Genomic DNA, 26,512 nt, shown 5'->3' with positions numbered 1-26,512 from the left:
AGGAACTCCACAAGGAGAGCAACAGAACCAAAAAATCTGGGCACAGGGGTCTTTCCTGAGACAGACACTCCAACCAAGGACTATGCATGGAGGTAACCTAAGACCCCTGCACAGATGTAGCCCATGGCAGTTCAGTATCCAAGTGGGTTCCATTGTAATAGGAACAGGGACTGTCTCTGATATGAACTGATTGGCCTCTCCCTCTGAGGGGGAAGCAGTCTTACCAGGCCACAGAAGAAGACAATGCAGCCACTCCTGATGAGACCTAATTGACTAGGATCAGCAGGAAGGAAAGAAGACCTCCCCTATCAGTGGACTTGGGGAGGGGCATGCATGCAGAGGGTGGAGGAAGGGAGGGATTTGGACGGGAGGAGGGAGGGAACCATAGGGGGCAAAGAAAGTGAATAAAGTGTAATTAATAAAGAATAAAAAAAGATCAACTGGAAAAAAAGAAAAGTAATATGCTTCTAAGAGATGATAATAATAAAAATAATGAGAGTAGTAACAATGTAAATGTATAACAAGATAAACAGAAAAGTATCACATAAGAATTGGAAAAAAATAAAAAAATAAAAGAACCAGAAAACAGAGACCCAGTCATTTGCACACTTTGGAATCACATAAAAAAATAAACTGGCTATTACAAATAAAGCTGCCACAAACATGGATGAGCAAATGTCCTTAATGTATACTTGAGCCTCTTTTGGATATATGCCTAGGAGTGGTATGGCTGGATCTTGAGGAAGCTTTATTCCTAGGTGTTTGAGAAAGTGCCAGATTGCTTTCCAGAGTGGTTGTACAAGTTTACATTCCCACCAGCAGTGGAGGAGGGTTCCCCTTTCTCCACAACCTCTCCAGCATGTGCTGTCACTTGAGTTTTTGATCTTGGCTATTCTGATGGGTATAAGGTGAAATTTCAGGGTCTTTTTGATTTGTGTTTCCCTGATGGCCACTGAGGTTGAGCATTTCTTTAAGTGTTTCTCTGCCATTAGACATTCCTCTATGGAGAATTCTCTGTTTAGCTCTGTTCCCCATTTTTAAATTGGATTACTTGATTTGTTACTTTTCAACTTCTTTAGTTCTTTATATATACTGGATATTAGCCCTCTATCAGATAGAGGGTTGGTGAAGATTCTTTCCCAATTTGTAGGAATTCGTTTTGTTTTGATGACAGTGTCCTTTGCTTAGGCAGAAGCTGGAAACAATCCAGATGGCCCTTAACTGAAGAATGGATAGAGAAATTGTAGTACATCTACACAATTGAATATTACTCAGCAATGAAAAACAAGGAAATCATGAAATTTGCAGGTAAACGTTGGGAACTGGGAAGGATCATCCTTAGTGAGCTATCCCAGAAGCAGAATGACACACATGGTATATACTCATTCATATAGACATGTAATATAGGATAAACGTACTAAAATCTGTACACCTAAAGAAGCTTAATCTAGAGGGAGGACTCTGGCTAAAATGCTCAATCTCTATCCTGAAAGACAGAGAGGACAGACTTATCAGAGGAAGAAAAAAACAGGAAACAAGTTAGGAGCCTCCCACAGAGAGCCTCTGAAAGGCTCTGCCCTGCAGACTATCAAATCAGATGTTGAGATTTATGACCAAACTTTGGGCAGAATGCAGTGAATCTTATGAAAGAAGTGGGAAATAGTAAGATCTGGAGAGGACAGGTCCACAGGGCGAGCAACAGAACCAGAAAATGTGAACACAGGGGTCTTTCCTGAGACTCATACTAATGGAGATAACTTAGAACCCCTGCATAGATGTAGCCCATGGCAGTTCGGTGTCCAAGTAGGGTCCATAATAATGGGAACAGAGACTGCTTCTGACATAAACTGATTGGCCTGCTCTTTGATCACCTCCCCCTGACGGGGGAGAAGCCTTATCAGGCAACAGAGGAAGGCAATGCAGCCACTCCTGATGAGACCTAACAGACTAGGATCAAAAGGAAGAAAAAGAAACCCTCCCTAACCAGTGGACATGGGGAGGGGCATGCGTGGAGAAAAGGAGGGATTTGGAGGGGAGGAGTGAGGGAACTAAAGGAGCGATACAAAGTAAATAAAGTGTAATTAAAAATAAAATAAAAATTAAATAAATAAATAAAAGAAGAAACCTGGAAAAAAAAAGAAAAAAAAATAAACTGGAAGCCATAATATATATGAAAAGGACCGGTAGATTTAAAAGGGATAAGAAGCAAGACAAGGAAGAATGCTGATATGACATTGTGAGTTTGTTTACTCTTGGCTATTTCCTGCAGGATATGCAGTTTATCCTTAAAGGCCGTTTATGTCCTCCCGGTGAAACTCCCTTGAAGAAAACTGAATTTTTATTTGCAAGTGGTTTTATCATTTGGAGATAGTTTCTAGGTTAAATGTGGGGCCAAGTGTCCATCTGTCCTTTACCTCTATGACCCCATCTGGTGAAGATTGATGCAGGCTCTGTGCATGCTGCTTTAGTCTCTATGAATTTATGTGAGCTTGGCTCATGTTGATTTAGAGGTCCTTGTTTCTTTGGAGCCCAGGATCCTTCTGGTTGTTATACTCTTTCTGCCTTCTCTTCCTTGAGTTCCCTGAGCACTAAAGGTAGATGTTTGATGGAGTCATCCCGTTTAGGTCTGAGTATTCAGACATCTATCACTTTCTGCATAATAGCTGGCAGTGAATCTTTCTATCTGTTTCCATGTGCTGCAGGAGGAAGCTTATTTAACGATGATTGAGCAAAGCATTGATATATGAGGATACCAGAATATCATTAGTAGTCATTTATTGTTATTTTTAGAACAGTATCATTTAGCTTTATCTTAGTCCCTGGGCTATTTAGTCTCAGATTCTTTATCACCCAAGCAGTTCTGGGTATGAGTTCAACTTCGTGGAGTGGGTCTTAAATGAGATATTGATTGGGTAACCACACAAATATTGGGGCACCTTTGCAGTGGTATATCTTACATGCAGGACACCATTGAAGAGCAAAGGATTTATGGTTATTTTGTTGTTTACATTTCTTCTTTGGTAACTTGCAGAACACTGTCCTGCACCAAATACACGAGTAGCAAGCTTGTGTGAAGGCTGTATGTACACAGCAGCTTGATGTCTCTGTTTAATGAGTCATACAGGTGTTGTCTTCATCAATGGAGCCTGACTCAGTTTTAGGAAATCAACTTATAATCTTTGCAATAGCCCAGGTATTTGTGATTTCCCAGGGTGACCCCCTTTGGCCAAAATGTCAATTAGATACAATCCACTCCCTGATCTGAAAGCTTCATTTATTGACATGAGATATCTAGTTGATGCACTGTCTTCCTGATTATTTGCTGATTTTATTTAGAATACCTTTATACATGCATATAAATTAGGAAGCTTCTACTATCTTCTGTTTCTATACTACCCTTCCAATATATTTTGATTTTAGCTCTTTCTCTGTATTCCCTTCAAGTCCGCCTCTGCCTTTCCCTCTCATTTGATCTTGCTTCAACTCTCTACCCTCAACCATCCATGACCATCTGCTCTATTTGCCTTTAGTCAGGAAGACCTACCTGTTCTCCGCAGTCCCTTATTCAATGCCTATATGATACTACATATTGTAGCTATACTACCATTGACTTAACAGCATAATATTCACATATAATTGAATATATACCACATTTGTTTTTCCTGATTCTGCAATACCTCACTCAGGATGATTCTTTCTGTATCTATCCACTTGAGAATTTTTTTTAAAATGTCTGAATAATATTTCATTGTAAAAATGTCCCAACTTTTCTTCATCCATACTTCTGTGGAGGGACATGTAGGTAATTTACAATTTTTGGCTGTTTTGAATAGAACAGCAATGAACATGTTTGAGCAATTGCTTCTGTGACAGGATGAAGCATCCTTTGGATTTTTACGCAAGAGTGATATAGCTATATCTTGAAGTAGATCAATTCCCATCTTCCAGTCTGATTTTCACAGTGACTTATAAGTTTACATTCTCAACAGATGCCTCCAATGGCTCTTAGTTTTATGTGTCTCTCCCAGTATTTCCTTTCTTCTTCCCTCTCCCTTTTACCTTCCCCCTTGATATTTCTATTTCAGCCCTGCCATCTATCCATAACTATCTATTCCATTTCCCTTTCTTAACATAAAATATCTGTACCTCCTAGCCCCTTGCTCTACACCTAACATTTGTAGTTCTACAGATTGTACCTAGGGTATCACTGACTTAATGGGCAATAGTCACATAAAAGTGAATACATAGCTACTCATTTTTGTGAATTAATTTTATATTTCCTTACTTTGCTATAAGATTTCCAGGTGGATTTGTGTGATCATTTATGCCTCTTACCCTATCACCTACAAATAAAGATACTTTGATTCTCTTATGTCCATGTTTTAAATCTTCTCAATCTTCTGCATTTGTTTTTGCTACCCTAGCTAATACTTCAAGTATTATATGAGTAGGTATGGAAAGAGTGGACAGCCTTTTCTTTTTCCTGATTTTAGTGGGATTGCTTCGAGTTTTTCTTCATTTAAGTTGATATTATCTATGGGCTTGCTATAAACCACTCATATATATATATATATGTATATTTGTATATATATATATTTGCTTGTGTTATATACCTTGTACCCAAAAAAATATCTAGGATTTTAATCACAAAAGGTGTTGAATTTTGTCAAAGGTTTATTCTCCCTCTAATAAGATGAAAATTTAGTTTTGTCTTTCAGGCTGATTTGTGGTGGATTATATTTATTAAATTACATATCATATGGGAAACCATTCCTGCCTCTCTGGGATGAAGATTGGTCATAGTGGATGATCATTTTCATATTATCTTGAAGTCAGTTAACAGCTATTTTATTGAGAATTTTTATCTATGTACATAGGAAAATTGGTTTGTAATTCTCTTCACTTGTATAGCTTTATGTGGCTTGGGTATTCTGCTAGCAGTGGCCTTGTAAAATGAATTGCACAATATTCCTTCTTTCTGTTTTGTGGAATAATTAAAGAATGTTGGCATTAATTCCTTTTTGAAAGTCTGCTAAATTCTGTGTTAAAACTCTTTGGTTCTGGGCTTTGTTGCTGCTGTTGTTGTTGTTGGGAGACTTCTTAAGAGTGCTTCTATTTTACTAGGAGTTATAGAAGTAGGTGATCTGCATGAGAGCTGGGTATGAGACTGAGGGATTAGACTTAAAAAGATGGAGTGAGAGGTGAAGATATCTACCTGATTTCCTTGCTAGAGTGGCCTTTGGGTTCCCCGTGAATGGCTTTTGGGCTTGGGCTTTGGGTAAAGCAATGGGTCCTTGGACAGAAAGATTGGGGGAAGATCTGTGTGGTCCACTGGAGATGGAGAAAGAAGGGAAGGGAAGTTGCAGCAGGTGGTTTACTTCTAGGCATAGGCTAAGACTAGTGGATTGGAATTGTAAAAGAGGAGAGCAAAAGAGCTGCAGTTTACTTACCTGCTTCGAGGCCAGAGTGGCCTGCACGTTTCCCTTGTATGATATGTCCGATGTTTGCTGATCAGATGGAGCTAAAGAATCAGTTATTAATAATAGATCATCACCAATGAAGTAAAATTTTCAGTGATTCAGTGGGATAATGATCCTCAGGATCATACAAGAATCTGTATTTTAAAGAGGTTGACTTCAAGATGACAGACTAATTTGAAGTGTTTTTTTTTTTTTTTTTTTACTTTTGCTTTTATTATTTTCCCTAAAACTGTAACTTTTAATATTTTGCCTGTAGGAGAGTTTTGAAATGTTTCTCTTCAAATAGCTTGTGTTTTGTTTACTTAAGCATGATGTGTGTGTATATATATATATATATATATATATATATATATGGGCATATGGGCATATATATATTTATATATATGGGCATATGGGCATATATATATATGGGCATGATATATATATATATATATATATATATATATATATATATATATAAGTGTGTAGACATATAAACATTTAGGATTCATTCAAAGATTACTATTAATTTTAATTTGTTACTATTATTTCTGTGTACTTGTACTCTTGTATTTTGGGACATATGCCAACATAAGAGAGCCACCTGTGGTTCTCTCCTTTGGCCTTTACATGGGACTCAGAAATCAAGTTCACTGTCAAGCTCCTACAACATATACCTTTTTTTTTACTAAAAAAATTGTTTTACTTTGGAATGATTTAGGTCTCTAAAAGTGTTACTAAAGTAATTTTTAATTGTAATTTGAAGGAAGCTCCGTGTTGTTAAGACAGTCAAGAAATCATATCTAATACATTGATATTAACAACACTAGACTTCATAAGAATTTCATTAACTGACATCTCCTTATGGTCCAGAACCAAATACAGAGTAGTACTTGGCTTTAATTTCCTTGTTTCCTCAGTATCTGTTTTCCCTTCCAGTTAGTTTTCTTCTTCCCAATGTACCTTCAACTTGCATATCTGTTCTCTCTCTCATCTATCTATCTGTATTCCATTTACATCCAATATGTCATGAGTAGAAGGACTCATCAGTTTTGCATTATGATTAGCTGACATTGTGCATTAGTTCCCATTATGAAAGTAAATCTTATAAACTATCTCTTCTGAGGCAAAGAGTAAATCAGGTATATTAGTATCTATTCATGTGAAGTTGTCTTAATACAGATACAACTTCATTAAACTGGTGAGTTAAGATTATTGATTTTGTCACTTAAGGATACATGTACAAACACAAACCGAACCATGGATAATCAATTTTATTATTTTTTCTCCAAAAGACATGAAGTCTATTTTCCCTCTGAATTTAGTAGTACTGTAATATTGTAGCTATACTTATTAGAATGGAAACATCGAATATGACATGAAGAGATAAAACATTTCTGAGTATACACGTGAAAGCAGTGTCACCCAATGCCTATTCTTGAATTAAACAATTAATCTTGTCAAATAATCCTGAATATTTTTGGCATAGTCACACAATTTTATTACAAGTATTTTAACTTATCAGATAAGTTCTCTAAAACCTAAATGTTCGTACAAGATATTTTAAATCTATCTTTATCTCACTTTTGAAATTTTAAGTTCTACAAAACATTTAAAAAGAACTTTAAGATAATTACATTGATAGGATAAAAACCAATAGGACAAGATAAATGAGATTTTAGGGATACAATCAGTTACATGCCAGGAACACAGGGCAAGAGATCTAGACTGTCATAAAACCATAGTGTTAGCATTTTGTTCTCCTTGAGGATGAATACATTACAGAGGATTAGTAATGCTACAGAAATTTAATTCTGAGGAAAATGTCACCACCTGGTTGACAATAGTTGACTTTCAGAGCAGAACAAAGTGAAACCTGGACCCGGTGTCTGCCTTCGCTGAGTCCTGGAAGGAGTCACATCATTCATTTTTCTCTTTTGTGAGTTAGTTGAATGCCTTTGGCCTGTGTGGCAGATTTCTGTTTTTTCATCTAAGGAAGTATTCAATTGTGGTCCAAATACAGAATAAATAACCATACTGATTGCATGGGAGTTGCACATCTCTCCATTAAATTGACTTTTAATAACAATTACCTTTTACCTAAATGCCTGCCAGGAAATTTGTTATTATTCTTTTCACATAACTAATAAAACACTGTATAGTTTGTATAGAAAGTACCTGCAATATGGTTTCATCAAAAATTTATAATGCCATAAAAAGGGATTTAATGTACAACCTTTAAACAAAGGGGAAGGAAAACATTACCATGGTAAATACAATGTAGAAGTATAGATCTAAAATACTATCACTCCAAAATTCTACCCCCGAAAACTCAAACACTCAAACATTTTTGAAAATTTAAATCTTCCATGTGTTCTCTATAAATGTAGTTAGGTGCAAAACTTGGCATGAAAGAATAAAAGATTATATTTTAAGTAGGCTTTTTTGACTATTCAAATATTATATTGTAGCAATATGAAATGTTTTACTTACATGATACAGTCTTAGCTTTGGCAAGGTAACATTACATGGATAACATTCCCTTTTCTAAATTAGAAACATTTCCAATGTACTTTTAGCACTCTTGAAGATTCAGATAGAGGACATTTTAGCAGAGGACATTTTAGGGGAGAAATGTTATTTTGATGTCATTTTGACTTACAGTTTTAGGTCTATCATAGCTGGAGAGTCACAATACTTGGAGCCAGAAGCAGCTGGTCTAACTGCTTCTATATACAAGAGGCAGATAATAATAAATATTTTTGCTCAACTCACTTTCTCCTTATTAAACAGACCTCAGCATCGGGAATGTTGTCACCCACAGTGGATATGTTTTCACAGTGGGTATTTCTTCCTACCTCCACCTGTCCTATAAGATAGTTCCTCATACCCCAAAGGCATGCTCAGGTAATTCTATATTCCATCAAGCTGACAGTGATGAGTAGCTGCAAGAACCCATGCCTACCATCTAAAGTAAAAATATTCTTCATGTATTTAGTCAGGTCATTTTCATTTCAATAACTTAAATATTTTTATTATAGTATTTTGTTTGATGATCCAAATAAGGCCCACATGTTTTGATTGATACACTTCTTTATTTTGCAGAATTAACTTTTGCTCTTTTATGTTCAAATGTATATACTTTTCATTCTTTTAGAACTTAATGTATTCTTACAATATATTTTGATTGTATTCATCTCCTTTTCTCTTTTCTAACTCCTTTTCTAACTACACCCAGATCTTACTCCCCTACCCAACCAACTTTATACCTTCTCTCTCTTTCTTTTTAATCCCAGTGAATACAATTTTTGTTGCCTATTTATTCATGGATGAAGACCCAGCCATTACTAGATCATGGAAGACATCACAGGAGCCAATATGATCATTCCTGGAACTTGTTGAGAAATTATATTCACTAAAGCAGGCAAGAGTCCAGAATATTTTTTTAGAAAGATCAATGACCTGACTACAGATTATCCAAGGACACATAGTTGTTAATCCATTTCTAAGGAATAAAACTGAGTTGAGTAATTATGCATAGAATACAATTTGTTTCTGAAAAGATTCTGAAAGGTTAAAAGACAAATGGTTTGACATTTAAAATATTTAAATTCATAACACCAATCTAAATGGCAGAACGATTTAACATAAATTTATTGACAAGGATGGAGTGATGAATAATTTAATAATGTGTACCTAGTAATTACTCAGTTTTAACTAAATAATTTTAATATTCCCAACTTACTTGAAAATATTATTCTTACTATCCTTTGAGAACTGTATTTGTAGATATTCTTATGTGATTACTTTCTTTTACCAGCCAATGATTAGTCATATATTAATGTAAAGCCCATTAAAAATTCCTCACACATATCATCTACTATGCAAAGGAAATTAATTAAAAAGAAAAAATAAATAAATAATACATTACAAGTTTAAACATTAATAAGACATGTCTTCTTTATGGAGCTTAGAGTTTGCTCAGGATTAGACAGAAATTTAAATATTAGAGTAGATCAGGAATACTTACTAGTAAGTAAGGGATTGCTCATAATAAAATCACATACAAAAACAAATATTAGATCCTGTTATTCACAGCTGATATATATATATATATATAGTATGTAAATGTAAACAGATAATATATTAAACATAAATATTTTATGTAGCTCTTATTTTCACAATTCATGATCTACATCATACTTTTCATAATGTTACTATCTTATATATCATGTCTCACTGTGTGCTTTTCTGCATATATTTTCTTTTGCCATAATATATTGAAATTTTATTTTAAACAGACCTTTGTTCTGAAGTTAACAGTTCTGTTTGTCTTTCAGCTCAGATTGAATCTCTCTTTAGTTTCTCAAGGAATCAGACATTTTATGTTTTCATAGATTTTGTGAATTCAAGAAACACTTTTGAGAACCATGTACGTTTTTCAGAACAATGCATACATACATGAAAAGAAAAAGAATTACAAAGTGAGCTAATTTTGCTTTTAAGATTGGCTCTTGACTAGAATTTTCACCCCAGTGTGAGCTTTATTCCATCACCCTTCCTTTCCTTTTATTCTGAGACTGTCTCAGTCTGATTGCTGCTGTTTAATCATGCTGATAGCCAGAGGCCTGCTTCTTCTCTTGAAAATACCATCTGAGCTGGACACAAATCGTTAGTCCTATTGGACCAACTGAGATTTGAAAATGTGCAGTTTAATTGATTTAAGTAGTAAGAGCAAGAAGGAACAAGAAAGGTGACAGTGAAGCAGATGGGTCCATTAAGGTAAGCACCACCATGTCCCCTCCACAGTGGCTCCAGCTTCTTCAGTGTCTCCCGCTAAGTCCTGTCACTCTATTGCATGACTGCTAATGATTGACAATCCCTTTGTCAATCACTTTTCCTTTCAGCTTGATCAGACAGTGGGAGGCCTTCCCGTTTCTTTGTTGAGAGTCCCATTCTAGCTTTCTGGGTTTCCCTCAGGGCAGCAATCAAAGGCAAGAGCTGTCACTCCCAGAGCACGGTATGTTGTTTTCATAGTATTTCTGCTTGTGGTCCCCAAACACGTCTGCATCACCACATTCTCTGTTGCACATGCTACATCTCTGCTCAGAGAGCTGCTCAGTTAGCTCCAGTCCTTTCTGCCAAGTGCACACATGCTCAGGTTCAGTCTGTGGTCCAACTTCTTCACAACCCTTCTTTAAGCAATGCTTAAGGAAGATTACTTTGCCGTGTTTCATGAACATCTCTCAGAGAGTACACCAACCAGTGGCCTAAACATTTTGCTTTTCAGCTCTCTTCAGAGTTATAATGGGGATGCAGAAAATACCCATCATCTGGAGCTCTGTTACGATGAATGAGTAAATCAATAAAGTCCTGTAGTGTTTCTGGCAGTGCAGGTACGCAGTGCTAAATATTTTAATCATTGTAACTGTTTTTATTCTCCTACTTCCAGGAAAAACAGCTTAAGACCATATTAACACATACATACAGGTCAAAGTGGCATATTTGGAAGCCCCACACAATGAAGCACCATGTTTGTATCAACCCTCTAAAGCTGGCAGACATAACTAAAGATTTTTAAAAGAAGCGTATACAGATTCTGATTCTGCCCAACTGTTTATATATATATATATATAGTATTGTTATGGTTTGAATATGAAATGTCTCTCACAAGCTCATGTGTCAAAACCCACATCCCCAGCTGGAGAGCTATTTTGCAGAAAGCTGGAAATGTTAAGGAGTGAGACCTGGCTGGCAGTAGTAGCTCTAGAATATTGAGGGGAGGCGTGTCCTTGTGCGCTGTCTCACCCTGATATGTTTTTGGATGTTTTCTCTCTGCTTTCTGTAGCCCTTGAGGTGTACGGCCTCCATTAATTTGACCTTCCTGTATTGCCAGTATCCCAGAAAAGAGGGTTAATGTGCTAAAATCTCAGAAACCATGTGCTAATATTATTTCCTTCTTTTAAGCTGTTGTGTCAAATATCTTTAGCCCAATGTCCAGAGAAGTATTACCTGTGTTTGGGAAATAATCAAATATTGAAGAGCATGGAAATGACTCTACTTTTCTTTTGAAATTTCTATGTCTGGTTATTTTCTTGATTTGCCTTGTTGTATTTAAACTTTGTGTATTTCCATATTATTAACAGAAAATTAACCAATGAAAGCCCTCGTAGTTTTCTCCCTTACTTTCCAAAGAAATTAATGTCCAAAGAGTTCTCCATCCTCAAAAGTATTGTTACATAATGGAACATGCATACTTTTAATAAGGCTCCAGTTCCAAAAGCCCTGTTGTTCTTCTCCCAGTCAAGAGCAAAGCTGCTAATGGACGGCAGGGTTATGTGGATAAAAAAGCTAAAAGAAGAATGTTTCTGAAGGAACCAGAAGCCACTGCATCCCATGTGCTGACACATGAGGAAGAAGCCTAGTTTTAATGTGAGGCCTGATCACAGCTTACATCCAAAGTAGAGGAGTCTTGCAAGTACACAACATTGAGTTTAGTCTGGGTGCTCCCTCAGGCTCTGCAGCCTCAATCCTCCTGCTTTCAGAGGAAGGTTGTTAAGTAGGACCCCAACTGCAAAGGCTGGTGTTAAAAACTGTGCAGACAAGGCCAGAATACAAATTAAGTGAAATGTTAGGAATTTATGTTTTAATTGAAAGGGAAACTTTATGAGCAGACTCTCCCATCATTGTGTATATTCTCAACAGCGCTCTTAGACACAGGGTTTTGAAGTATCTATTAAAATTAATAAATGCAAGATTCATGAATTTTCAAGGCATGAAGCAGAAATTAAGTGGATCAGGATAGCCTCCTTGTTTGCCTATTTTTTTGAACAAAACTTAATTTGAGAAACTCAGGGGAAAAGATTTTATTTCAAGGTGTTCCTATCTTATTTGAGAACAGCAGTTATAATAAAGCAAAATCCAATGGGGAGAATGTCTATAGATGGTATCCTGAAGCCAGATTTCATTCACTCATAAATATTCTATTGCTTAGAAAGGTTAGAATGTGATAGTTACTCTGAAGTTTAGGTCAGAGTGGGTCCACGAGAGCTGAGTGATCAGGACACGTAAGCATATCCTAATGTGCTGAACTTGGTACAAGCCAGATGTAAGCTATTAGACACAATTAGTGTTTCAGATTCCAAGGAACAGCTTTCTCTGCCGATGGCAAAAATGGAAGATATTAATTGCACTGCTTAGAATTTCAGCCTCTTCAGCTGAATGAGATGTTTGTGATTTCCCCAGGAGCAAGAAGCTTGAAGCAGAAATATATTTCATGACAGATTGACAAATAGGGCAGCTTTTTAAAATATATAGTAGAATCTGGAATATAAAACAAGAGCAAATAATAGGGAACAAAATTGATTTTTTTTCTCTCCTACCACAAGTATTTTATTAAGGGATTTCTTCTTATTTAACATTTCTAATTTTTGGCAAAAAATCTGCTTTCATATTTCATATGATAATATACCAATGACATTCTACGTGTGTTCTTAATTAAGAAAATATTTGGCTATGAGTATAGTAGTGGTTTTCAGGGGAAAGGGTAAAATGAGAAATAAACAGTAATTTAGGTTTCTTTCTAAGTATTGTAAGCAAAGCAACAACAACTTCCATCTCTCCATTCTTTAAATTTCAAACATCAACAAACTAATCTGAATCATGTAAAGATATGATAATACATGACCAAATGAACTTCCTCTTCATAAATGTAATTCAGGTTATGGACATAATTTTGTATTATTTGAGTATCTAGAGCCTTATCCATATAAGCACCTTGAAACAAGGGCCTTGAGCTGGCTCAAGACTGAGAGAGGGAGATGGTAAAGAAGACAAAAGCTGTCAAAGGGTATCAAGGATCAAAAGTCTGTCTTGTCTAAGGAAGGTTGTGATCATGTGCAAATACAAGAGCATAGCCTTTGCAGTTAATAGGAGCCAACAGATAATAAGTAAAAGAGATTAGATATAGATAACAATGTGCATATGCATTTCAAGAGTCTGGCCAGCACATACCTTAGTTTCATCCACTGTATCATGGATTGAAGAAACCAGCTCATACAACTTAGTCTTGCAGTCTGTAAAAATGAAATATGATATATTTAACTTTTGTCATAATACTAAACGTGGAGCTGATAGCAATAGGGCCATGATAGCAAAAGCAAAGTAATACACTGAGTCATGGTGGCTGGTATCCATGATCCCAACTGTCAGAGAAGCAAGGAAGGAGGATTGCTGGGACTTTAAGGCCAGTGGAGGATACCCAGTGAGCTCAAGGTCAGACCAGACAGCTTTAGGAATAAAGGGTGTATCTTGGCTAATAGTTCCAAAGAACACAGTCCACCATGCGAAGAAAGAAAGACTTGGGAGCAAAAATGTGAGCCCACTGTTTATATACATTCACAATCAGGAAACAAACTGTAATAACTGAAGGCACTTAATTTTCTTTCTCATTCTTGTTCAGGTTCACAATCCACGGAATGGTCTTTATCGTATTTGCAGGAAGTCTTGCCATCTTAATTAATATTAATTTAAATCATTCTTTTTTTATTGACTTAAAAATCTCATGAAAATTAATATGATTCCCAGATATGTCAAATGAGAAATCTATTCTTCCCCCTGCTCATGCTTCCCACTGACTCTGACTCAACAACACTTAACATTTTCTATTAGTTTTTAAATTCAGACAAAGCAAGCACATCTACACTGCATTCCCTTTGTTCTTCCCTGCGTCTCACAAATGCATAAAGCATTATATATTATTTTACCCCACAGTGTTATATTTACCCTTGTGTTTATTCTATATGAATACAAAATAAGTTTTCTTAATTTGGTTAATGAACTCAGGATTTTTCTCTTGTTTAATTACTCTAATCATAGCTGCAATGACTATCTTAGGTATGTATTAATAGATGGAAAAATATTTGTACTGAGATATCCAAAGATAGTCTCCACACTTAGACTATTGAGTCAAATAAAAACTGGATCTGTTATTTTGATTGCAGCTTCTGTTTTGTCTATAGACTGAAGAAGTGTGTGGTGTTACCAGTGATTCTATTGAACAGTTGGCAGGTTTGTGAGCTTATGTTTCTAAACATGGGAAGTTTGTCTCTGATCTGTAGGTACTGGTGTTCCACCTCATATTCACCTTACATTTCCTTTTATCATAAATTAAACAGATAATCATTTCACCTTATAAAAAGCCATCTGTTTTACATTGATTTCCTGTGATCTTCTGTTTTATTTACTTAAGATAAGGAATTCTTTGTTTTGAGTTCATACCCATTCATGCATGCATCTTGCTCTGTCTTCTACTCTGGGGCTGGATTGTCCTGGAAATTATCAGTTATTGGCTGTTTCAGTGTTATATTCTAAATATGTAGAAACAGAAAATTACACTTTCCCTACTTTCATGAACAGTGATTCTTATGGCTGAACAATATAACCCTTGTCACATTATTTTATTTCCCACCTTTCTGAAGTAGTTTGATATAAAAAAAATTTAGATATTTATTATGTACAATCTGGTGTTTTGATATAACTGGTCTTGTGAAAGATTTTTTCATCTTCATGTCTTCAGCTAATTGCAGCTAGAAAAACCTTTTTCTCAAAATGAAATGGCAAACATAGATTATAGGGCTTAAATCATGGGCATATATCCAAGGATCAGGAGATCAAATTACAAAATGTCCATTTATAAGTAGTTCTGTCTACAGTTTTGTGTTGTTAAAGCTTCATAACTAAAGGTTTAAGGCTGGGTTCAAGGGGGCAAATGGGGCTTTGTGACCATTTGTTGAGGTTAAGAAATGAGGCAGATTCATGGCACCTGTGAGGAACTGGTGTCTCTTCAGATGTGGCTCTTCTGGTACTTTTCCTCAGGGCTTTGAGTAACATGATGTGACTAAAGAGAGCTCAGAAGATCACCTGCCCTAGTGTGAGCTCCAGGAACCACGTCCTGTCTCTTGTCTCACTGATATTTCTTTACCTAGCATCCTGTTATTCTTAATATTTACTGATTGTTATCCTATTGAAAGAGCTCCTCACAGATCTTTTTAAAGCTAGATCCTTTTCTTTTATTCCTCTCCACAATGAGCTCTAATCATGATCCTGTCCTTGAATGGATGCTCAGATCTCTTCTCAGCTCAATGAAAGCCTGATGTCCTCATTTGTTACCATTCTTGGGAGTAGTTCAAAGATAAACTCCAGAGAGAAGTTGTTCCCTTAATACTATGGCTCATATTGTTGAAATGCCTTTTATTTTATGTCTTAACCATTTTTATATTTTTTTAACCTTTTAATCTGTGTTACAATGTGTAGTACTAGTTACCCATCACCACAGACAGAAGCTTCCATAGTATGCAAATGTTCAGATGGGGTTCTCCAAAGCACTGTACTTTTTGAAGAACAGTTTTTTATTGACTTCTGTACCTTATGTATGCTGTTGTCTTTGCCAGAAATGAACTATGGAAAATGTAAAAATACATTTCTACCTTTCAAAAGCTTGGGGTCTTGAACCTACATCAGCAGAGTTATTTAGTTGTCATCATGATTAAAATATGCCCCTGGTTTTTGTAGTGAGTAGAACTGTAAGACTTGTGTTCCTTAGAATTGTAATGGCAAATGCCAGTCTGTGAAGGAACAATGGAGTGTGGAAGAAATAGAAGCATTATATATTGACATTTGGCTTTGAAAAAAATTAACATAGAACTAATGGAAATGGTGCATTCTAATGTAACAGCTGAATTTCCAGGGCTGAATATAAAAGTGTTTTCTCTGAGGTAAATATATATATATCCTATATATACATATATATATCCTATATATAGATACATATGTGTGTGTTCATATAATTTCTTCCTTAACCCCGCTGTCATTGAGTAGGAAGTTGTTCAGTTTCATGTATGGGTAGGCTTTATGTTATTTCTATTGTTGCTGAGTTCCAGCTTTAGTCCATGGTGGTCAGATAGAATACAGGGAATTATTTGAATTTTCTTGTATCTTTTGAGGCTTGGTTTGTGAACAATTATATGGTCTATTTTGGAGAAGGTTCCATGAGATGCTGAAAGGAAGGTATACTCTTTTGATTTGGGGTGAAAAGGTGAAAAGTTCTGTAGACATCTATTAGGTCCATTTGAATTAGGGCTAAGAAGGAAGTAGATTCTTTTTTTTTTTTTGTTAAGACAGGACAATTATTTACAAATAGCAAAACAGAAATTAATCACTGGAATTACACAATGGTTTATTACTCATCAATTAAAACCAAGGAAATCATGAAATTGGCAGGCAAATGGTGGGATCTAGAAAAAATCATCCTGAGTGAGGTATCACAGAAACAGAAAGACACACACACACACACGGTATACACTCACTTATAAGTGGGTACTAGACCTATAAGATAGGATAAACACACTAAAATCTGTACCCCTAAGGAAGCTAAACAAGAAGGAGGTCCCGGTGAAAGATGATCAATCCTCACTTAGAGAGACAAATGCGATGGACATTGGAAGTAAGAGAAAGCAAGAAACAGGACAGAAGCTTCTGAAAGATTCTACCACGCAGTGTATTAAAGCAGATGCTGAGACTCATAACCAAACCTTCGGCAGAGTGCAGGGAATCATATGAAAGAAGGGGGAGTTAATAAGACCTGGAGAGAACAGGAGCTCCACAAGGACCAAATATGTCAGGGCACAGGGGTCTTTTCTGAGACTGATTCTCCAACCAAGGGCAATACATGGCTATAACCTAGAACCCCTGCTAGGACGTAGCCCATGGCAGCTCAGTATCCAAGTGTGTTTCCCAGTAAGGGGAACAGGGACTATATTTTTTTAAACTCGATGGCTGGCTCTTTGACCTCTTCTCCACCTCCCACCCCCGCAACGAGGGAGGAGCAGCCTTGCTTGGTCACAGAGGAGGACATTGTAGCCAGTCCTGATGAGACCTGATAAGCTAATGTCAGATGGAAGGGGAAGAGGATCTCCCCTATCAGTGGACTTAGAGAGGGGCAGGGAGGAGATAAGGGAGGGAGGGGCATATGGCTGATATACAAAGTAAATAAAATGTAATTAACATAAAAATAAAAATTTAATTAAAAAAAGAAAAAAGAAATTAAACACTTGTTATTTAGGTCTTATTCTGTGGGCATTTTGCAGACTGTTTCAGTTAGTGCCCCAGAGACACAGTAAGCAAGCAATCTCTGCTATGCTTTTTTCACAAGCGAGAATTTTAGGCTTGAAATCTTAAACAATTTCTACAGTCTCCATCAGCAGCAACTGTGAGCTTCTTACAGCAAACTCCACTCTGGCCATTTCCCATTTACCACTTTGAAGTTTTTCGCATCCTGTAGAGTATCCAAACCAGCTTGCTGTGCCGAGCATCCGGCTTTGCGTGGGCAGCAGTCTGCGTGTACTGAAAGGCAGCCCCTGCTCTCTCCTAGTGGCACGCTCTTGACCCTTCCTTCTTCCCATCCTTAACTCCCAGAGCTCACCCTCACACCATAGCACCTATTCTTGAATATTCCTTGCTCCACAAATGATCACAACTTCACTTATTTCATTATTTCAGATGATGCTCACCGTATATCATCTCCGCAGAGTTTTCTCTGAGCATTACATTGACTCATATATCCATCACTTCCCATCCTGATATTTTGCTTTTTATATCTAATTTTGCTGTCCAATGACATTTCAATTCCTGTCACATTCACTGGAACATATGTTCCTCGAAGGAAAGACCACAACTTTGTTTTCTTTGTTCCCCCGTGTAGCCCCAGACTCTAACGAGATCTTGGACATGTAGTAGGCACTTGCTGAATATCCATGGGAACAGAAAACAATTGGATGAAGTGCGACACAGCTAACAAATCAAAATCAGCTCAAGTGAGAGATAATTTTCTTTTCCTACTCCAGGGAAAGGAGAGAAACCAAGGATTCTCATCTCCTGTGGTCTTAAACTTTTAACTCAATGGTAATATCAAGACTAGCATTTATCTTCCTGGGTGTATTATACAGGCATATTCTGATATTTTGATATACTTATATTTTAGTAGTCATAACAAGTAGCAATGCTTTGCATTTAAGAAATAATTTAGTTTTAATTCCTTATTTTATCTAATCTGTGGCTTTATTATCCCCATATTATGGCTATTGCCAAAAGAAACCACAATCATAACTTCAAAATTCTATTAAAGATCTTCTTAATTTTTTATTCAGTAATTTATATAAGCAATGAAACAATTATTTTCCATAATTACTTTTGGAAATAATAATATAAGTGACTTTTAATCTATTAATATTGGCATATTAATAAGTTATGGAATTCAAAATTTTATGGATCAAAGAGAGATTTAAAGGGGAACAAAAATATACTGAAGTAGAAAAACAGAGAAAGGAAATAAAGAGGACAGAGGATAGGCAGAATTGCAAGAATGCAATTCCTGCTTCAAGGGGTGTGGGGAAGAAGTATTTGAAGTTTAAACCCTGACTGGAGGTTAAAGAAATACTCCTTTCAAAAAATAAGGAAGTAAACATGGAGTGAGGGAGAGAGAGTGGTCAGGGATCGAGGAGAGAGTGAGAAAAGAAAGAAAGGAAGGAAGGAGGGAGACAGAAGGCAGATAACAGTAGACAAAGAGAGAAAATACAGAAATGGAAGCAGCTGAGAAGCTGAGAGAACTTGTGGACTGGGAAAATCATGATACAGATGAGGAAACTCAGCAGCTCTGGCTTCACAGACATATGGATTCTTCTCTCTTTTAACCTTTTCTGGCCTTTATTTTTCTTTCTAAAATTAATATTGCTTTTTACTTATGGCCATTATAGTAGATGTCAGTGGAACATACTCCGATTTTGATACACGTGAAGAGTTCCTCATGGTTAAGTCAAGCCAATTAAAATCTCTACCAACTCCCTTCATTTTTGTGCCAAAGTATTTATAATTCGGTCTTAATTATTTTTGTAATACACCGTAAAATTCTGTTGGCTTGTGCTAAGTCTTTCTACCATTAAAGCTTTTTATCATTTCTCCTGCCTATTGGAAGCTTTGAACTTTTGACCAAGAGCTTCCATCTCTCCACCCCGCCCCTCACCTATGCCATCCATGTGTCCATTCTTGCTACTCTTTGTCAGATCTGTAGCTGCACATATTTTCCCATCTTCTAAGTTTTCTGTTCACCACGCTAATCATTTCCTTGGCGGCACAGACTTGGAGAAGTTGCCACTGGCAACATAACTTTTTTGCTATATTGTGGGGGTCATATCCAAAATACCCTGCCCACACTAATATCCTGCAGTGTTCATAATATTTTTCTTGGACTAATTTTGCATTTTTGAGTCCTGCTTTTAAATGTTTAATGCATTTTCAGTTTTGTTTTTCACGGTTTGATATAGGATCTAATTGTGCTCCTGCACATGTGGGGATCCAGGTTTATTGGCAACACTCTCCCGTCCTCATTGCAGGCTCTGGTCATTTGTACTGAGAATCAATTTTCTCTAACTGCAGGCGTTTGCTCCTGTGTTCCCTAGCATGTCCCTTTGCTCTCTGTGCTTGTTTTTAAGACGGTTCCACAGTCTCCTGGTTACAAATGCTAAATAATATGTCTTAAAACCAATCAGTGTGACTTCTCCAACTTTATTCTTTTTTGTCAATATTCTTTTGCACACTTTGATAGTTTGAAGGTGTGTGTGTGCTTAAATAAACAAGTGTTTTTGTCCTCATTGTCTAATAAGTAACATTGGAAACTTGATTGTGATTACAGTAAGTCTGTGGCTGATTATTTTGAGTTGAATGGGTATTTTAATAATATTAACATTTTGTGATCCATGAAAACAAAATATTTGTATATTATTAGTGTTTAGTATTTTTTATATTCATACAATTTGCATCTTTGATTAAATTTGAGTCTTCATTCCCATAACAACTTTGGTGCCGGCCACAGTTAGAATGGAGTGGGTCTTTTTTTGTTCAATTTCTTTTAATCATCCTTATACTTTGAGGAGTGTTTTATTTTTATTTTTTATTCCTGAGATGTATTTTCATGATGATCTTAAACTCAGTCAAATGGACAATGTAGATTGATGAGAGCAAGTTGCTTATATTTGTTTTTACTAGTATTCTCGTCGCCATTGCCGTTTCCTTCCTCCTTTACCCTTTTTATTGACTGATATGCTCCATTGATTCATAGTATAGGCTATCCTGGCACTTCAGGATGCATCCTTGTGGACAATGGTGAATCATTCTTTTAGTGTGGTATTGAATTCATCACAGGATGTCCTCTTTAACAGTGCTTGACATCCATATTCTGAACACACCCAAATTGTTCCCAAATGCTCAAATATCAACATTCTGCGTTTTAGAGATAGTATTAGTCAGAATTTATAGGTCCTGCTTCCCATTGTTATTTCCATCATAAGTTATCTATCTCTGGTCCCCTGACACATTCTTAGAAAAAAATGCACCAACACCACCGTCATGATGATATCTGTGCATGTCCATGGCTAGGCCAGGCTCACAGGCAGCATGCATAGTGATCAACTGCTAATTTCTCCACATTTATCTCAATCCATTATTAACTAATTGGAAGAATTGTTACAAAGATTCAAGAAAATGTATGAAACTTGTGCTACACACATTTTGGCTTCAGTATTCTCGTCAATAGGATAATTAATAGATATCTAGAAAAATATGATCTTCCAGATTGAGTCTTCACAGATCAGGGATGATCAGAATAATCCGAGGAATGCAGAAGTTATATTATAACTTTATATTATAAAAGCTAAAAACAATATTGTAGATTGGGTTTTAAAATAGTTGATGCTTTTATGTTAATGAGGTTGTTTATTTTATTATTTTTTTTCAGTTTGGGTCTCTGATGGCCACTTTGTTTGCTTGATTTTTTTTTAGATGTATCATTACACAGAAAGATACTACTTTGTAGCTTAATATATTCTCGGAGATAATGTCTGTAACACCATTTGAGGGTTTACAGAAGACATTAGAGCTGATGAACACAGGAGGCAAAGTAGGTGTCACGCCGGAAGAAACTGGTAAGAACATAAACAAAATCACCTAAGCAGGATTCACAAATGCCTTGCTGCTTAATTTACAGTAGAACTGTCTGGAGGGACTCTCTCTTGTTGCATTTATTATTTTACTGATCTTTTCTACTCCAGAAAAGAGCAAATAATTTGCTGAATATATGAAATAACATTGTTTTACATTCATGTACATTCCTTCTTTTTTGAATTGGTGTTATTGATTATAGTAGATAAACATTGAGGCTCACAACAGGTCATACCAGAGAGCAGTCATTCCTCATCCTGTTTGTTGAGGGCCAGTTCGAAATTGAAATGCCATAAAGCAACCAGATACTGACTGATGCATCTAGGCAATAGGAAGAGAGTTACTGGAATTGATGACACAGAAAAACTTAGAAATTCAACTTAAAATTTCGGGGTTAATTACATTTTTCCTTTATTTATTTATTATCACGTATGTATTTTAAAATAGTAATTTGTAGTTAAATAATGGGCATACTGATGTTAATATTAGATTAATGGTAATATTACCACTTCAGAAATTTATCAAGAATGATTAAAGTTAATGTTCTCTCTGGGCTAATGATGAGCTGTCATCCTATATCCACATAATTAGTGTAAATCAAGAAGAGTTACATGAATCAAAAGCAGGTTGTGGTAGGCGTGACTTGATGTGCATTATCTTCAAGTTTTAAAGTCCCTGATAACCCCTTCATAGGGCTATGGCTATCTCATGCATACTGTTTGGTGGTTTAGTCTCTGTGGACTCCTATAGGACCAAGCTAGTTAATTCTGCATGCATTCTTGTGGTGTCCTTGATCTCTGACTCCTTTGATCTTTCCTCTTGCTCTTCCACAGGATTCCCCAAACTTCACCCAGTGTTTAGCTGTTTCCATCCATTGCTGGGGGAAGCCTCTCAGATGACAGTTATGCTAGTATGACTGTCTGCAAGTATAGTAGAATAACATTAATTTGTCACGAGTGAGCTCTCATTGCAGAAATCTCAAGCTGGACCAATCATTGGTTAGCCTTTCCCTCAATTTCTGCTCTATCTTTACCCCTGTACCTCTTGAAATGCTTCTTAGTAGATCCACACATTAAAAGCTAAGGACTTAGTGCTTTGTGTATTGATGAATCAATTATTGCATTACACAGACACATTAAAACTTAAACACTTGTCAGGCATACATGAGGACCTGAGCTGTATCCCCATAACTCATGTGGCATGGCCAAGTTCATGCACATATCTGTAACCCTAGCACTATGGAGAGAGATGGCAGGAGTGGATCTGTGGGACTGATTGACCAATAGTCAATCAGCGAGCTTCAGCTTTGTCTCAAATGATAAAATAGACAGAGATTTGGGAAGGAAGGTTCCTCACCTTAACCTGACACATGCACACACCTACACACCACATGTGCATGCACACAGGCACATGCACACACACATACACATAAAGACACACACACAAACCAAACAATAAGTTACAGTGAGCAAATTACCAATGGCAAGTTGTGGGTATAAATGCTATCAGTGAGTGCTTGTACAGGAGCTACAGAGGCTGGAGAGTTAGCTTGGTTTAAGAAAACACTGAAACAGTATTAAAGAACTTGGGATGATACTAAAGCTCCATACACAGATATGAGAATTTTTTTCTTACTCTGTGTCTTTTTATTGGAGAGTTGAGTCCATTGATGTTAACAGATAATAGTGACCAATGAATGTTAGTTCCTTTTATATTGGAGTTAGTGGTCTTACCTTATTTCATTGCTTGTTTTCTTTTCATTTTTGTTAGGATATTATCTGTATGCTATGTTTTCTTGGGTGAAGTTGTTTTCATTGTATTGGAGTTTTCCCTCTAGTATCTTTTGTAGGGTTGGTTTGCTGTGTAAATATTGCATAAATTTAGTTTTGTCATGGAATATTTTGTTTTCTCCAACTATGTTGATTAAAAGCTTTGTAGGGTATAGTAGTCTGGGTTGACATTTGTGGTCTCTTAGAGTCTGTATGACAACTACCCAGGCCCTTCTGGCTTTCCCAGTTTCTGAAGAGAAGTCCAGTGTGATTCTGATAGGTCTACCTTCATATGTTACTTGGCCTTTTTCCCTTGCTGCTTTTAATAGCTTTTCTTTGTTCTGTAGATTTAGTATTTTGACTATGATGTGACGTGATGTGGTTCTTTTCTGGTCTAGTCTATTTGGAGTTCTGTAGGCCTCTTGTATATTTATGGACATCTTTTTCTTTAAGTTGGGAAATTTTTCTTCTATGATTTTCTTGAAAATGTTTTCTGGACCTTGGAGCCTGGAGTCTTCTTTTACATCAATTTCTATTATTCTTAGATTTCGTCTTTTCATGGCGTCCTTGATTTCTTGGATATTTTGTGTTTGGGACTTTTCTGATTTTACTTTTTCTTTGAGAGAAGTATCAATTTCTGTGAGTATATATTCAGCTCCAGAGATTCTCTCTTCCATCTCTTATATTCTGTTGCTGATGCTTACCTTTGTGGTTCCTGATCTTTTCTCCAAGTTCTCCAGCTCAAGGGTTTTCTCAATTTGTGTTTTCTTTATTGATTCTAATTCTGTTTTCATGCCTTGCACCATTTCCTTCATCTGTTTGAATGTGGATTCTTGTCTCTCTATGATGGTCTCTATTTTTTTGTTCATTTCCTCTCTATATGCCACTAATTTTATCTCTACTTGTGCCTCTATTTGTTTGGCTATGTTTGCCTGTGTTTCTTTAAGAATTTTGTCCATTTCCTCTTTCTTTACCTCCAATTGACTGGCCAAGTTTTTGATAGATTTGTTCATTTCCTCTTTAACTATCTGAATTTGCATGGTTATTGTTCTGAGAGAATTGTTTGCTTCCTCTTTATGTGCCTCAAACAATTGGGTAAGCGTAGCTTTAAAGTCATTTTCCTGTGCTTCTGATGAATTGGAGTATCCATCAATTTTGGGGGTGGGTTGCTGGTGAAGTCATGATGTCCTAATTTATGTTGGATGTGTTCTACCCCTGGCCATTGGCTTATCTGAAACCTTCCCTGTTTGTTTGTGGATTCTGCACTTCAGTCTGGTACTGTCTCTCTCTGGCATCTGGAGAGTTCTTCGGGAAGCTGAGAGAGGTCCTGTGGCCTCAGCGTGTGTGTTGGTGGACTAGCTGTACCTATGGGAGAAAAGTACACAGGCACAAAAGGGGCAAATGCAGGCACACGCGTACATGTGTGTGTGTGTGTGTGTGTGCAAGTGTGCATGGAAGTATGTCTCGAGGGACAGAGTGATAGATAATGTTGAACCCTTGAGTGTGTGGGAGGGGCTATGCACTGTATATGTAGCAAGCGCTAGTGATGGTTGCAGTGCTAGTGATGGTCACAGTGCAATTTCTGGCATTAACTGCCTTAACTCCTCAATTGGACCCACAGAGTAGGGGCTTCAATGTCCCAAGTGACCCTCTGTTTCCCAAAGTGGGTATGTGGGTGGGAGGTGCCTGATGCCTGGCTTCTGTTTTAGAAGGACCCTGGATCTGGGGCTCTGCAGACACTCAAGGGCGCACACACTTTCAAGCAGGTCACTTCGGCAGGAGGTATCCAGGCTCTCTGCTCTCTGGTTTGGCCCTACTTGGTCTTATGCTGGAGGACTGATGTGCTCTGCCATCTCAGTGCTGCTGCTGCTGCCAGGTTAGGAAGTCCTGCTGCAGCTGGAGACTGGGATGCCAGTCCAGATATCTTCTGGGAAGTCCTGGGGGCCCTCCCCTGCGCTCTCCAAGCTTGGGAGGCCCAGTGCCTGATGTGCTTAGCTTGTATGGCGTTTCTGCCTGGCTTCGATGGGTATATAGTGTATTATCTGTCACTGAAGGATTGGGCAGGCCATACAGTTAGTGGCTGAGTGACTCTGTGGAGCCAGTATGGCGGCTAGCAAACCCGGGACCCTGGGAGGATGGTGCTGTGGGTCTGGGACTCCGAGACCAGTACCACTGGCAGTTGCAGCTAAGGGGCTAGGAGCTCCGCCTCAGCTGCTGCAGACCCCAGGCAGTTAGGTCTGAGATGAGAATCTCAGTGAGTCCACTGTGCCAAGGAGGAGAGAGGTCCGAGAAAGGGGAGTGCCGGCAGATCAAAGGATCATTTCTCTCCTTCCCCAAACAAGTCCCTGGGTGACCACCGAGACCAAAGTTCTCACCTCATGTGATGTTCCCTGTCATTTAGAAAGGCTCACCCTTGTTTTCTGGGCTTCAGAGGTCCTTCTACTCACCAACTCAGGCATTCAGTTCTTCCGCAGCTCAGAAACTGTTCGTGCTAGTCCCCATCTTGGCTCAGAGAATTTTTTCTTGTGTAATGATATTATTACGGGATTCAATTGAACTAGAAAACTATGAGTAATGAAGTCAGTAAGCTGCTGATAGCTTCAGAAATGAGAATTGCACATTGGCTGCGGAGATACTGCTGCTCCTGCAGGAGAGCCCCATGGAGATAACCGAGAGAAATAAGAGGTGGTGTATACTGTTTAGAATAGTAGCTGGCATGTTTTTCAGGAGCTATTTGCATCCATTCCAAAATGATGTGTTGAAGTCCTAAACCTTACTGTATAAGTATTTTAATACAATACGTAGTTAGAACATTATAGGGCTAGCATCAGCTATTAACAAGGTTACCGGCTTTATAAGAAAAGGAAGCAACATTCTCATCCACTTTCGCAACATCAGTGGTTCTCAATCTGTGGGTCTCAACCCCTTCAGCAAACCTCTGTTTCCAAAAATATTGACATGACAATTGGTAGCAGTAGCAAAATTACGGTTATAAACTAGGAGGAAAAAGAATTTTATGGCCGGGGGTCACCACAACATGAAAAATGCTATCACCAAGGTTCAGAACCAATGTCCTACATACTCACACCTAGAAGTCTTCTACAAATTAGGAAGAAAGTTCTCACCGGGCATCAGGCTGATCATGTTTGATCTCACACTTCCCTCTCTGGACCATAATTACAAATATATATAATATATATAATATATATATTATATATACTTATATTATATTAT

Source organism: Meriones unguiculatus, chromosome 3 (assembly GCF_030254825.1).
Source record: "Meriones unguiculatus strain TT.TT164.6M chromosome 3, Bangor_MerUng_6.1, whole genome shotgun sequence".
Classification (NCBI taxonomy): Eukaryota; Metazoa; Chordata; class Mammalia; order Rodentia; family Muridae; genus Meriones; species Meriones unguiculatus.
This window is presented reverse-complemented; position numbering follows the sequence as displayed.